The 13,021-nt window shown below is 35.8% G+C and overlaps 1 protein-coding gene across 1 annotated transcript in view; it reads left to right on the plus strand.

Annotated features, from left to right (window-relative positions):
• PDSS2 (decaprenyl diphosphate synthase subunit 2) overlaps positions 1–13,021 on the plus strand; it is a 118,576-nt gene that overhangs the window by 76,067 nt on the left and 29,488 nt on the right. The window lies entirely within an intron of this gene.

The raw sequence follows: 13,021 nt of genomic DNA on the forward strand, positions 1-13,021 counted from the left end.
TTGATCAGATCACATGTATTTACAATTCTTTGTACATTCATGTTAACTTTTTGATCACCTTAAATAAACTAACCTTTTGGATGGTGGCTCTTCTTGGCCTGCTGATTGCAGTGATAAATTATGTTGTTGATTGAAAATTATATGGATAAAACCTTACTTAAGAACTGCATGCTGTAGCAGATTGTTTATTGCTAATCCATGGATTTTAGAACAGAATTGAGCCCAAAGATGAATTGGTTTGGGATCTTTTAGCTGTTGTTATATCAGCAGTGGAATGGCGAACCTTTGGCAAGGAAGGGCATGTTTGTGTTTTGCTACTTAACTAAGTGCCATAATGTGTGGAAATGTACTGACTTACTGGATTGGGGTGTGTTTATATGGGATGACAGGGGTATTTTGCTAGGTTTTCTCATTTTGAGGTTGCAGTGCTCTGATACTAGGATCATGATAAGATATATCTAAGATATATGTGGAAGTCATTGTAAACATGTAGGTGTGGGAGTGATGGAAAAGTAAATTATGTTTGCCTAACAAAATAGGGTACCTCCCAGCTATCTTGTGGGATATGTGACCATAAGCAGTTTTAAATAAATGTGCTAATAAATTATTAAGAACTGTAAAATGATCTGTTTAATGGGTAGTTCTTTGTTGCCATCTGAAGACAGTATATCTTTAACATTTGTTATCTTGCTTTGCCTAGCTAAGAATGTGGGGATGAAACTGCTAAAAGCAAATCTTTTGAATGAAAGTCCTCCTTTGACTCTGGTAGCAAAAAGTGTTAGTTTTGTCTTTGATTTCTGCTTAAGTAACCTGCACTTCCTATAATATTTTTAGGCCGGCATTGAGATGCAAACATAGCAAAAGTAACAAACATTAATTGGCATTTTTGTCACCTGGCAGCTGAATGTGGAGTATGGGCATTTTACCACAAGTGATGTGTGGATACTGACCTCGATATTATCAAATAATGTGCTTTTTCAGGGTTTATAACAGAGAGAAGAAGTTGGAAGAAATCTGTCACAGCATTAAAGCTGGTGCTTCCTTGAGCATCTGAATCATCAGTTGTCTTACAAAACTATAGAGGGGATGCTTAAAAAACGTAATTAAAACCAGTTTTGATGCTCTTACACTCTAAAGAGATTGATGCATAGAACTTCAGAAGGCTGAAGTGGTGCATTTTAGTGCAGTGCCTAGAAAATTGTAAAATAATCTGCAAATGCATTTCTTGCAGCTCCATAAACTGGTAAGAAGGCATCCCTTTGTATTTAAAGAAAGAAAACCCACAAACCAGCCAAACAACCAAAACAAAACCACCAAAACCCAACTTATACAAAACAGGAAATGAACCTTCCCAAAAGAAGAAAAATCCTATCCCAAAAACCTGAAGTACATGTAATGGGCGTGTTACGATAGTGTTCTCTGTAGTTCTTACTGAAATCTTAAGAACTGACTCAATTTTTCACAGTATTATTCAGTCAGTTCTTCTTGAAATGATTAAACTCATCACAGAAACACTTCAAAATCTACAGGCTGAAAGCTTGGAATTGAATTTAGGAATCTTGTCTGTCAATGCAGAGTTCTGCCAGAAGACCACATTGTAGAGCATTATTTTATTAAGTGTTTTTTGTTCATAAATAAACAGTAGCACAGATGTAGTACTTACGTAGTGGATCCATTTCCTTATGTTAAGTTTCTGCATTCCTGAAGGCGTGTGTTGTTTATCAAATAAGCCTTGTGTTTACATAAACATCAGTAAGTTACTCATTTAAGTCTTCCTATGTCTTCCTACTGCAACAACCTGAAGGTGCACTGCACTTCCTATAAGAACTGTTTATCTTGAACTATGGTGTCTACATCTGTAGCATCAGTTGTGGTCCTAGAGGACGGCTCAGGTTGGAACTTAAGCAACTTGGTTCCCTGGTGTCCAGTGAAGGATACAGAGAATATCCTCTTTTCTGAAATGATGCCAGTTGCTCTTTTGATGTAGATTGACAGTTTTGAGAATTGACAAACAAGTCAGCTAGAATCTACTATTTTGATTTTTACATGTCATTTAACAAAGGTAGTACTTGTATGAGACTTTTTCTTTCCCTGAATGATGTCAAGAGAAGAACATAAACTTGTGAAAAAACCCCATCACGAATCTGCCAAGAAATACCCTTTTTTAATGGAAACTAAATGTTAATAGTTGCCAGTGTAAAAGCAACCATTAGCAGCTATTGACTTGTAATAGATTCAAATTACCATCCCTCAGAACAGTGCTTTTCATTTTGTTTGAGGTAAGTAGAAGGTCCTTCTTCATAAATGTACTTGAGATAAGTTATTTTCAGAGCAATGGAAGTTATTTTGGAAGAGAGATTCTTCTTTATTTTCTCTGGTGGAAGATTAGAACCATAAATATCTGCTAAGTATATTTACAGTGTATTTTTATTATATTTTACATAAAATAAACAAAGACCTTTATAATCTGAATTTTCCTACTGGGATTCAGTAGCTGTATTGATCAGAGAAGGCAGGATGAAAAACACAGGGAGAAATGCTGAGAACCAGAAGTAATGTGTTTGCTCCCAGTACAGTGTTCATATAGAAAACTGAAGCGGTGATAAAGCCATTTTCGAATCTTTTATATATTTTTAATTGTTTTTAACTCTTCGCCTTTGCTCACATATTGACTTTCTTTTTCTTCCCTACTACAAGCTGCTGTTAGAGCTGAGTATCTCTAAAATGATCAGCCTACAGAGCAGCTAGGTGACAGGAATTTGGTAAGAAGAAGAGATCAGATTAGATCAAATTAGATTAAGAGAAAGTTTATAAAGTTTGATAATGATGTTTTCTTCTTGAGGGGCAAAAAAAGAAGAAAAACAACCTTCAATTTTTTTTGTAGAGAGCTGAATAAAGAGCTTTTCTGAAGCACTTTATCATGTCTGTCTTGCTGTACCTTCCCCTGAGGCGCTGTTTGATGATGATGTACTGAACAAGATAGGGAGTAAGATAGTATCTATATTATTGAGTATTTTTGTTTTAATTTATTATTTTAGAGTGCCACAGGGGTGTGTCTCAAAACCAGACACTACTGGAAAATATAGGTAAGTTTAAAGAGCTCTGAACCGATTTATGGAAAAGTATGCTTAAGAAGCATACTGGGATACTGGGAGAGAAGAAAACCAAGGAAGAAGTCTAATGTTTTTGAACTTTTAAACTAATGTTAGATGACACAGGGCAACATGATTGAATTATTGCAAAATAAAGTTCTTCTTTAGGCAACCCTAAATAAGCAGTTCTGTATCTTAAAATATTGAGATACATACTGAATATTGTTATTCAGTATATTGTTAGCATACCTTTTATTGGAGAATGCAAACACATTCTTAAGTACTGAGAAATACATAATAATTGATAATTATGTATGAATCATAATGAAGAAAAGTGTTATTTGTTTTAATTATTATATTTAGATGGCACTGAAATGTACTAATTTACATGCCTTTGGAGAGGTAAATTTAGATTTCATTTACTGTAAAGTAAAACATAAAAGAGATTGTAATTGAAACAAACTTTATGTTCATTTAATGGGCATGTATCGCTTTTTCTTCCCAATGTCCTCAAACACTGGATTTTTAATAAGATTCTTTAGTAAATATTTTATTGATAATCATGTGAAATTTCTTTGGTAGAAAAAAGGCAATTTTTGTAATAGTTGATAAAAGTATTGAAGCATTAGGGTAAAAAAAAATCTTGCATGTTAGAGATAAAAGGTTAAAATCTATTGGAATCAGTACCTGATAATCAAATTTGTCCCACACTACTGCTGTACAACTTTTGTCTAGCATTTCTGCTATCATTAGAGGCAGCAGCTTTTACGATACTTATGATGATGATGATGATAAAACTGTAGAATGATGCTAGTGAGTCTCCCAACTACTGCATTGTACTCTTCCCATTGTCTCTTTTGATGCTTGTGTCTGTGGAACAGTTTCTTAGGAGTGCATCTTTTGCCATTGTTCTCAAGAAGTAGCCCCTAAAATAACACCTGAACAAATGAAGCATTCAGTTTTCTGAATATTTCACAGGGTTTTTTTCTATTTCACTTTTGCTATGTATAGCCAGTAATATAATTGAGTATTTGTAAAATTTCATTAACCTTAATGGCTGTGGTTATAAGTTTGAAAAGTAATCTTTTAGAGAAGTTAAATTAGAGGATTAAGTGACCCAGCTTATTAACTTATTAATTTAATAAAATTCTAAAGATTAGGCTTCATCTGTAATTGTGATAATGTTAGAAACAGTATCCTTTTAGATCAGTAAGAGTCCTGTTGCATTGCAATGAATATCAGTTTTGAGATTAAAACTGCTTAACTTTGCCTTAATTCCTAATCAGTGCATTCCTCAAATAGGTTTATCCTTTACCTTAGTGGCCTTTTGCACCTGTACTGGTTTTTAAAGCTAATGCTAATGTTAAGCTTTCCTAAAGTTGGACTCTGCTGGGGTTAGTGTATGTCTGTATGGAAAGAGTATAATTTTTGGTGATTCTTGGCCATGGCACTACTGGAAAATTTTATGTTTAGATTTCAGTCTGTTTTCTGTCCTCCCACTTCTGCATGAAAAAATACTTCTAAAAAAAAAAAAAAAAAAGAGTGAGTTCTGCCACTTCCCTCATGGATGTCTGTGGCTTACGAACAGTACCTTGTAGCAGAATGATTGCTGCAGAACATGGAAAGACTGTAACTGAGACTGATAGCAGAATATGTCGTCATAGGTATCATTGTATCATCAAGTCTAGATTAGAGTCTTTCCCAAAAATACACTGCAAGAATATTTTTAAAGCATCGAGGCATGGTGCTGTCAAGAACAGAATTGTGAGTGTTTGAGGTTCTGTCTCAATGTCATGTTGACCAAGCAACTAACAGCCTGAGGAGGAAGTTTTCCATTCAGTTCTGATGAATTTTCAGTGGCCTACCAAAGATCTTTACACCAGTTTGCACAAAGTCCAATATTCTTGTCTCTGAATCATCTCACATCTGAATTTGCCTTCCTCATAGTAGCAATCAGACACATCTTTCTGCTTCTCTGGTCTGCCCAGCAGACCAAAGTCAGTGTTTACTGCTTGAGTTCTTGAACCAAATACCTGTCATTAAACTAGGTAAATATTGTCTTCCTTGGAGGTAAACTGCACAGCTGTTTCTAACACCTGGTTAGTAGTTCTTTTTCTCATGGAACTGCTGTTTGCCTTGTAATTAACAGAATGGTCTGGGAAATACTGATATGCTATCTATGTGAAACAGAGGGCTTTTCAGAGATGACTGAACATCAATGAAGAAGATAAAAACTAAAGAAACTGAAGAGAGGCTGAATCTGATGAAAGTCAAAGGTCATTCAGCATCTCAAGACAATCACTATACCTGGCAAATGAGTTCTGGGTAATTGGGGTCTGTTCCTCTTATGTTTGCTCTCTTAATATACAGCACCAAATTGGCAGTTGTCTAGTGGTGAACACAAGTACTTCAGGAGTCAAAAATATTTACAGGCTTTGAGATATATATGTGCATGTTACATACGTGTATGTGTGTGTATATATATATATATATATATATATAAATAAATCTAATGGAATATTAAAGCCAAATTTTGGAAGAAAGGTTTTTTCTTGTTTTTTTAGTCAAAACCCCTCACTTTTCAGAGAAATTGTCTTTGAAAGATTTAAGACAAACATTAAAAAGTGTCTGTATTTAATATTTCTGTGACTGTTAACAAGAATATGTATCCAAGATCAATGCCAGAATATGTAGCAAATAGATATTCAAAAGAAAACAAAATTATTCTAAGAAATTGAAGCAATGGAAACTTTTGGGTATATCATGTTTTATTCTGCATGAGATGCATATTCTGGGAAAGGACTCTCAAGAGGCAGCAGTTCTGCCACTTCATTCACCACTAAATTAGAATAGGTATTGGCACTGCCTGCTTTTCTTAAACAGAGGTATTTGTTACAGCTTTTTCTTTCACAGCCATGAATAATCATCATGGAGGAATTTGCTGCTAAATAGCTTTGGCCCTTACCTAAATTATAATATGAAAATGAATTTTCACAGAACAGGTACATGAAATGAGAGTACTGGTGAAATCTCTTCAACAAAAGCACTGGAGGAGCTTGTATAGGGAAGTGGTGGAGTCACCATCCATGGAGGTCTTTAAAAGATATGTAAATGTGACAGGACATGGTTTAGCACTGGACTTGACAGTCCTGGGTTTAGTTTGGACTTGATGATCTTAAAGGTCTTTTCTAGCCTAATGATTCTGTGATTCTAAGGTGATGTCCTCCAGAACTGATATTTGCAATGTCAACTTCATTCTCTTTATAGCTGAAGGAGTGGAAGAACACAAGTTCTGTTTTCAAGGCTTTATTTGAAGTCTGTTTCTCAAACATAGTAAGATTCCTGTTGAGAGTGCATAGTAGGATAAAAAGCAATCAGATCTACATTGGGTGAAATGCTATCCTAGTATTATCTGAAACTACTTTTTTTTTTTTTTTGAGTGCATATTTAACATATATTAACTTTCATCTTTGGATATGTGGGGTATTCTAGAGGTGCATTTTCATGGCAAGGCAGTTAATATACAGTTTTGCAGGACTGGAGGTTATGGTGGCTGGTATATGGTCAGCCTATATATATATATATATATATATATGTGTGTATATATATATATACACACACATACATACATACATATATACACCTGGAGTGTGGCTTCAACAGGCAATACACTTTTAAAAAGTGAAAATACATTTTTGTGATGACTTGGTTGCAAGTCAAAGCTGTTAGCGGTGATAAGAGTCTAAGATAAGTTTGGATGGCCTTTCTTAGTCTCCCAAGAACATAACTATTTATAGTAGAGAAATCTGTTCCTAGTACAATCAGTAAACTTAACTCTTACCTGAGAGAGTATTTGTCACCAGCTCTGTAGCCTTGATTGTGTTATTTCAGAGATGAGAAAAGTTGGTGGTGGTGCTGCAGATGTAAATATGTAAAATCAACTGTGGTCTTCCTCCAGCAGCTGCTGGTGTCACAGATTGACAGGGAACTCTGGGGATCATGTAGTCCAAACCCCCTGCTCAAGCAGGGTCAGCTAGAGATAGTTGCCCAGAACTATGTCCAGACAGATTTTAAATATCACCAAAAATGGAGACTTGGCAACCCCTTTGGGCAACCTGATCCATTGTTGGATGGCCTCACAGTAGAATGTTTTCCTGTATCCAGATTGCATTTCATGTTTTCGTTTGTGCCTGTTGCCTCATCCTGTCAATGGGCACTGCTGAGGAGAATTTGGCTCCCTCACCTCCCATCAGGTGTTTATACCCATTGTACTGTAGGAGAGGCTAAAGTAGATATGCTTTGTAAATAGAGCAATAGATTATATATCTTCCCCTCTCTTTTCACTGCTGTAAAGCTTGTCTTTAAAGTGAACCTTTCCATGGTAAATTTTTTAGTAAAAGTGCCTTTACATCTGGAGTGGTTTTAGTGTAATAATGTGGTTAAATGCTTAAGGTTTTAGCAGTCATGTAAATGAGTTAATGGTATTTTTAATCAAAATGCTGATGTATTTGACTTCTTGTTGGCTAACAAGAATATTGAATTTCTGGGTGAACTGTAACTGCTTGTTAATATTAGTGTTTTGAAATTCAACAGCATTTCACTTGGAGCCTAGAGTCTGCTACCCCTGGTAAAGCAGGTTGTTGATTTGTTTGTTTAACAAACATCTGTAGCTTCATTAAGTTGATTTCATCTGTCAGATGCTAAATGATCTTACTTCTGATTCACCTTTGTTCAGGTACAGACTGTTCAAAATAGTTAATGCTACTTGCAGGTACAATTTGTGTTACTTTAATCCTCAATTCATTTGTGAGCATAGCCCAGTTTAATGGTTCTCTGCAGCAGCATGACTTTGAACAGTGTTTTATAGCCATGCTCTCCTGTCTCACTTATGGATGGGGAGGTATTTATATCTACAGAGCCCTGTAGTCACAATACCTTCTTTGTTCACTGTTGAAATTACCCATCCAAAAGGGTCCAGCTGAAGCACTCAGGTATTTCTCTATCCTGGGTCACTCAGTTGTTGAGTACTTTAGAGCGAGGATATGCTGCTATGGATCTGCAGAGGTAATAAGAAACTGTGAAAGGTATCACATGGAGGTAGACAAGGAAAGCAATATTTCATCTGTTGGTTATGTTGTCATTAAGGAAAATGAGTGAATAATGCTCTAAACGTCTTTACCCTGATTAAATACAATTCTGTAGATAGTGCTGCATCAGCATAAAAGGGCAACCTGACTGGTGAAAATCCCTTAGGCAGACTGACCTTAAGGTAGATGTTCAACAATATTAGCAGTTTTCAAATTGACAGCTGCTGATTATTTTTTATGTCTCAGAAGCACCTTTTTAACAAGTAGTGGGGTTGGGTGATGTGTTTACACTATATTGTTATATTGTATTTTGCTACTAATTCATCATTAACAGAATTAAGAAAACCATAACTGTGTTTTCCAAGACCACCTAAAGCATTCTAGAAAGCAAATTGCTGTCCTTTCTGTGTGTATCAACTAAGAGAGAGCCAGCTTCAAAAAACAGTAAAGCTCAAGATGATTTCAAATAATAAATCCAATAGGATTTGATAAACATTAGATTAAAAAAAACATTCTGTAGGCTGGCACACTTGGTTACCTGTATGACTAATGATGTTTGAGGAGATTACTAGGAAAGAAAATTGAATTTCACTGTTCTTGGAACTCCTTGCAGTTTTCACTCCTTTTTTTTTTTGTGTTGGTTTTTTTTTAGGCGTTCTTGAACGATCAAAATCCAATATCAGCGCTTTGCTAAGTTTTGCCCTTAGCTTCCTAGTGTTGCAATGTTGCATGCAGTAGAGTATTTAAGGGCTTTCTGTGGAATTTTTAAGTGTTGAAGTATTTCCCAAATTAGTGCTTTTTTGGGGAAGGAAGTCAAATGCAAGCTGAAGGAATTTTTATCTGTGTATTTAATGGTTCCTGACCATCTAATTTTCTTCTTTATTTGTGTGGAGAAGTCCTGCTACATTTTTAAATCTACACATCAGCAGCAAGGATTGGGGTCTGTCATAGCAGATATGTGAGGAAAGGATATTGTTTTAACATAAGGATGGAAGGAATTACTTGCGGCCCTTCTCAGGAGGAATTTGGCAAAGCTAAGGAAGTTTGTCAGAGAGAAATTGTGAGGGATGAAGAACAAAGATATACCCATTGCTGTGTTCTTCCTGGTGCTGTTTCCTGTCTTCCCACAAGAGCTTCATCCTTGCTGTGATGTTCCCCTTGAAAATATCCAATAGAGTCTGGAGAGACATGATATTACTACTCTGAAACAGAGTGGTCTGTGTAATCAATTCCATTTCGGCTGCTGAATTTAAAATAAAATGACCATTCTTTGAGTGGAGCTCAGATTCATTCCTTTTTGTAAACTAGAAGGAAAACCAGGAGAAAAACCATAAGTAGTGTTATGTTGCAGTAAACTTGAAACAAAGTATTTTGAAGATAAGTGAAGGGAGCAAAGTGCTTGAATTGCTAAACTGATGGCACCAATGTCATCTTTTCATCCATGTTGTTTAAAAACCCTGGGAAGGATGAGTGGGGCTCGGAATCCATTCTTTTTTACTGTGCTTGATGGAGTGTGGATAGTATTTTTTAACTCTGAGGAAAGTATTCTACTGAAATGTCTTATATTCTGTGATTTCCCTGCATTCCTTCCAGCATAGAGTATCACTTCCATTAAAATACACCTCTTTTTCTATAGACAGAGTTGAATGTCCCAGGACAGTCAACTGCAGTCATGAACTGGGCTGCTGTACCTGCAACAGTGAACATGTGGCCCTATTCTGTAACACCATGTATGGTGCTTTGGGAATTCTGAACTCTGAATTATCTTACAGATATATCCTCAGTAAACTACATGGAGTTCTGATTTCAGGAAAAGGAAGGAAGACAATCATTAAGTGATTGGTTGGATGTCCTGAGTAATTTTCTGAACTAAATGAATTACCAACATTTTTATTATTTCTTCAAGTAATATATAGAAATTTTAAGCTTGAGCAATTAGACTCAAAGTAAACTTAAAGAGCCTTGAAGGGGTAAAGCTGTGCCTTTTTGACAAACAAGTTACTACACCAGAAAACGGTAAATTAAGTTTCAACAAATTTCTGATTTTTAACCCTACAGAACTCTTCTGGAACTGAAACACAGCGCAGTCTTTTGGACTGTTTCATATTTGAATGAACTGGAGAGATCAGAGCATGTGTTCTGCCTTGCTGTGGAATGAGCAATCAAATGGTTGTGTCCAGAATTTACATCATGTTTTACACTTAGCCTGCCTAGATAGTAGGAGAGATTTTAGCTTTAACAATCTATCTCTTTTCCCTGTATTCATACTAAACTGATGGATTTTGTGTTGACTTTTAAGAAGCAGAAGAGATCACTTCCCTACAAAAAATGTTGAAGGAATACCTCCTTGGGGAAAAAAAAAAAAAAAACACACTAGCAGAACTGTCACAAAATGTGTTTAAAGGGTGTGAAATCACTTGCATGTGCATTTGTTATCCCCTGGGCCATACCCAGTCGTGGGGACACTGGAGGAGCAGAAGACAGCACTTTGGAAGATGCTGATGCAGAGTGGAAAATGAAAAATAGAGTGGAAGTTTATTTTCTCTCAATGAGAGGTTGCTTCTGCTCATCTTGAGTACCTGTGAGGAACCAGGCTTCTCAAAACCATGTTGAGGAGTGGAAAATAATGGGAAGAGAGTTTATGAATAGGCTGCCTTTGGTCTCTTGAGTTGCTGTTTTCAAGCACTAATTCTGGCAATCCTTTCTTCTCTTTCCTCATCTCTGAACTTTTTTTAAATGGAGCTCAACTGTCAAATTAAAAGAGAAGCAGTTGAGAGCACTTCATTTTTCATCTAACTTTCTTACTCCTCAGACTTGCATCTCAAAAATGTCAGCACTGGTCAGAAAGGCAGTGATGAGAATGAAGACAGCTTGGATACTGTTTTCTACTCTTACACTGGCATACTGCATGATTTTCTGGAAAATCAGTTCACTGTTGCCATTTCCCCCTTATATAAAATGGTAGGGAATAAATTTAACAGGGGATGTTGATTACTTTGAGATTTTTTGATGGAAAGTGCTACATAAGAGCTAGACAGTGTATCATTCCATGAATACTACTGAATCTGTAATAATTTTTCTTCCTCTGTCATTTTGGGATGCAGAAGAAAAATTGCCTGGTTTCCTCGTTTCTCATTTCTTTCCCCAGCTCTCAGGTCCCCCGGCCACTGACGTTAAGCAGGAGATGCTTTTTGTAGATCAGATTAAGGATTGGTGAGGTATCAGAGCCTCATACAAGTATCTAACTGTGTTCTTGAAACTGGAATTTCATTCCTCTTAGTGATCTGTATGGCCTTATATTTACCTTAAAAGTATTCTTTATATATATTTGGAAAGAAAGGAGGTAATATTAATACTAAATTCTCACTAACATATAGTGTTCAATATGTCACTGGTATTTAATATAATAAGGATTCTTCTAAACAGTTGATGTGTAATTCTCCTAAGATGTTTTATAAACTCTAAGAGGAAGAGGTACAATTGTTCACAAATGTTTCACCAAGCTTGCTTTAAGTCAGTTAAAATTGCCTTTGAGGGTAGACTTGCACTAAAATGAGGGAGGAGAGATGGAAAAAGAAACCCCAAAACAGGGTCCTGCTCAGTCTAGAGTTTCAGGCAAGAGAGGAAAAGGTTTAGTTATCCAGAGCCAGCTGCATTGTTAAAAGTTCATACTATCACTTTGACATTTAGAGTAGGACTCTGTGTCTTTGTAAATTCCTCTTCGTATTACCAGTGTAGGTCTCTTAGCTCAGACCATTTCACAAACCATAACATTTTTGAGTGAGTGATTGATCTGTATTATGTGTCCTAGCCATCAGAAGAATCTTGGGATGTTGCTTGTATAAACTGTAATACAATCTGATCCTGGGCATTTAGTTACAGACTTTCATAGACCTATTGGCGATACTCAGTCCTCCTGGATTTGGGAATAAGGCTTATCTGATACCTTAAAAAACAGGGGGGGCAGGGGGTGAGTGTTGTTGTTAAAAAAAAAAAAAAAAAGAGCCCCTCATTTTCTCTGATCCCCACTTAAATAACTCAACACATCTGGTAACACTGTAGGATCATTGTCCTTTCAGTTCCTTCAAAGCTCATATTGCTACAATATTTCTTCGGTGTCTAGTTTCCTAAAGGGCAATGTGATTTTTTTTTTCAGGCTGTTTTTGTAGGTCTTGCAAATTAACCCATATGCATTGCAAGAAAAAACATGACTTTTAATCAGCACCATTTCTAAAGTTAGCGCTTGCTGTGTGTATATGAATATGTATATGAACCAGTGTTTAAAAAAAAAAGAAAACACAACCTTTCTGCTAGTATTCAAAACTAGCATACAAATGTGTTTTTATTATCAAATAAAGCATGCCTAAGTGTTAGAATATCTTTCTGTTAGGGCTTTTATCATTTGACTTCTTGTCTTCAGTTACAAGAATGATAAAAATTGAAACTAAATCTTTTAATTCAGTAAGAACTACATTGAATTTTAGGAAGCAAAAAGAGGAATCAGATATAGACTCATATGCATAAGAAATTACACATTCAAGAAATTAAAACTTTGTGAGCAACCAAAGAGGTAGCCTTAAGGTGTGCTTATTTGAAATGCCCGCATTTAATTTTACAATAAATCTGAGTATTTTGTTCCAATTAAGATAGTTCATGTGCACAACTTTAAATTTTACAGTAGTTCCAGGGAGACCGTGGACTACTTGTTTTACATTCTGGATCAAGTTCAGATTTTTAGGCTTCGCTTGAATAAAATAAAAAGTCTGAACCCTGAAGATAATACAGATTGATAAATCTGATTTAAACATTCCCGTGTTGCAGACTTTCAGTGTATGTGGTACA

This window comes from Coloeus monedula, assembly GCF_965178545.1.
Source record: "Coloeus monedula genome assembly, chromosome: 2".
NCBI classification, from domain to species: Eukaryota; Metazoa; Chordata; class Aves; order Passeriformes; family Corvidae; genus Coloeus; species Coloeus monedula.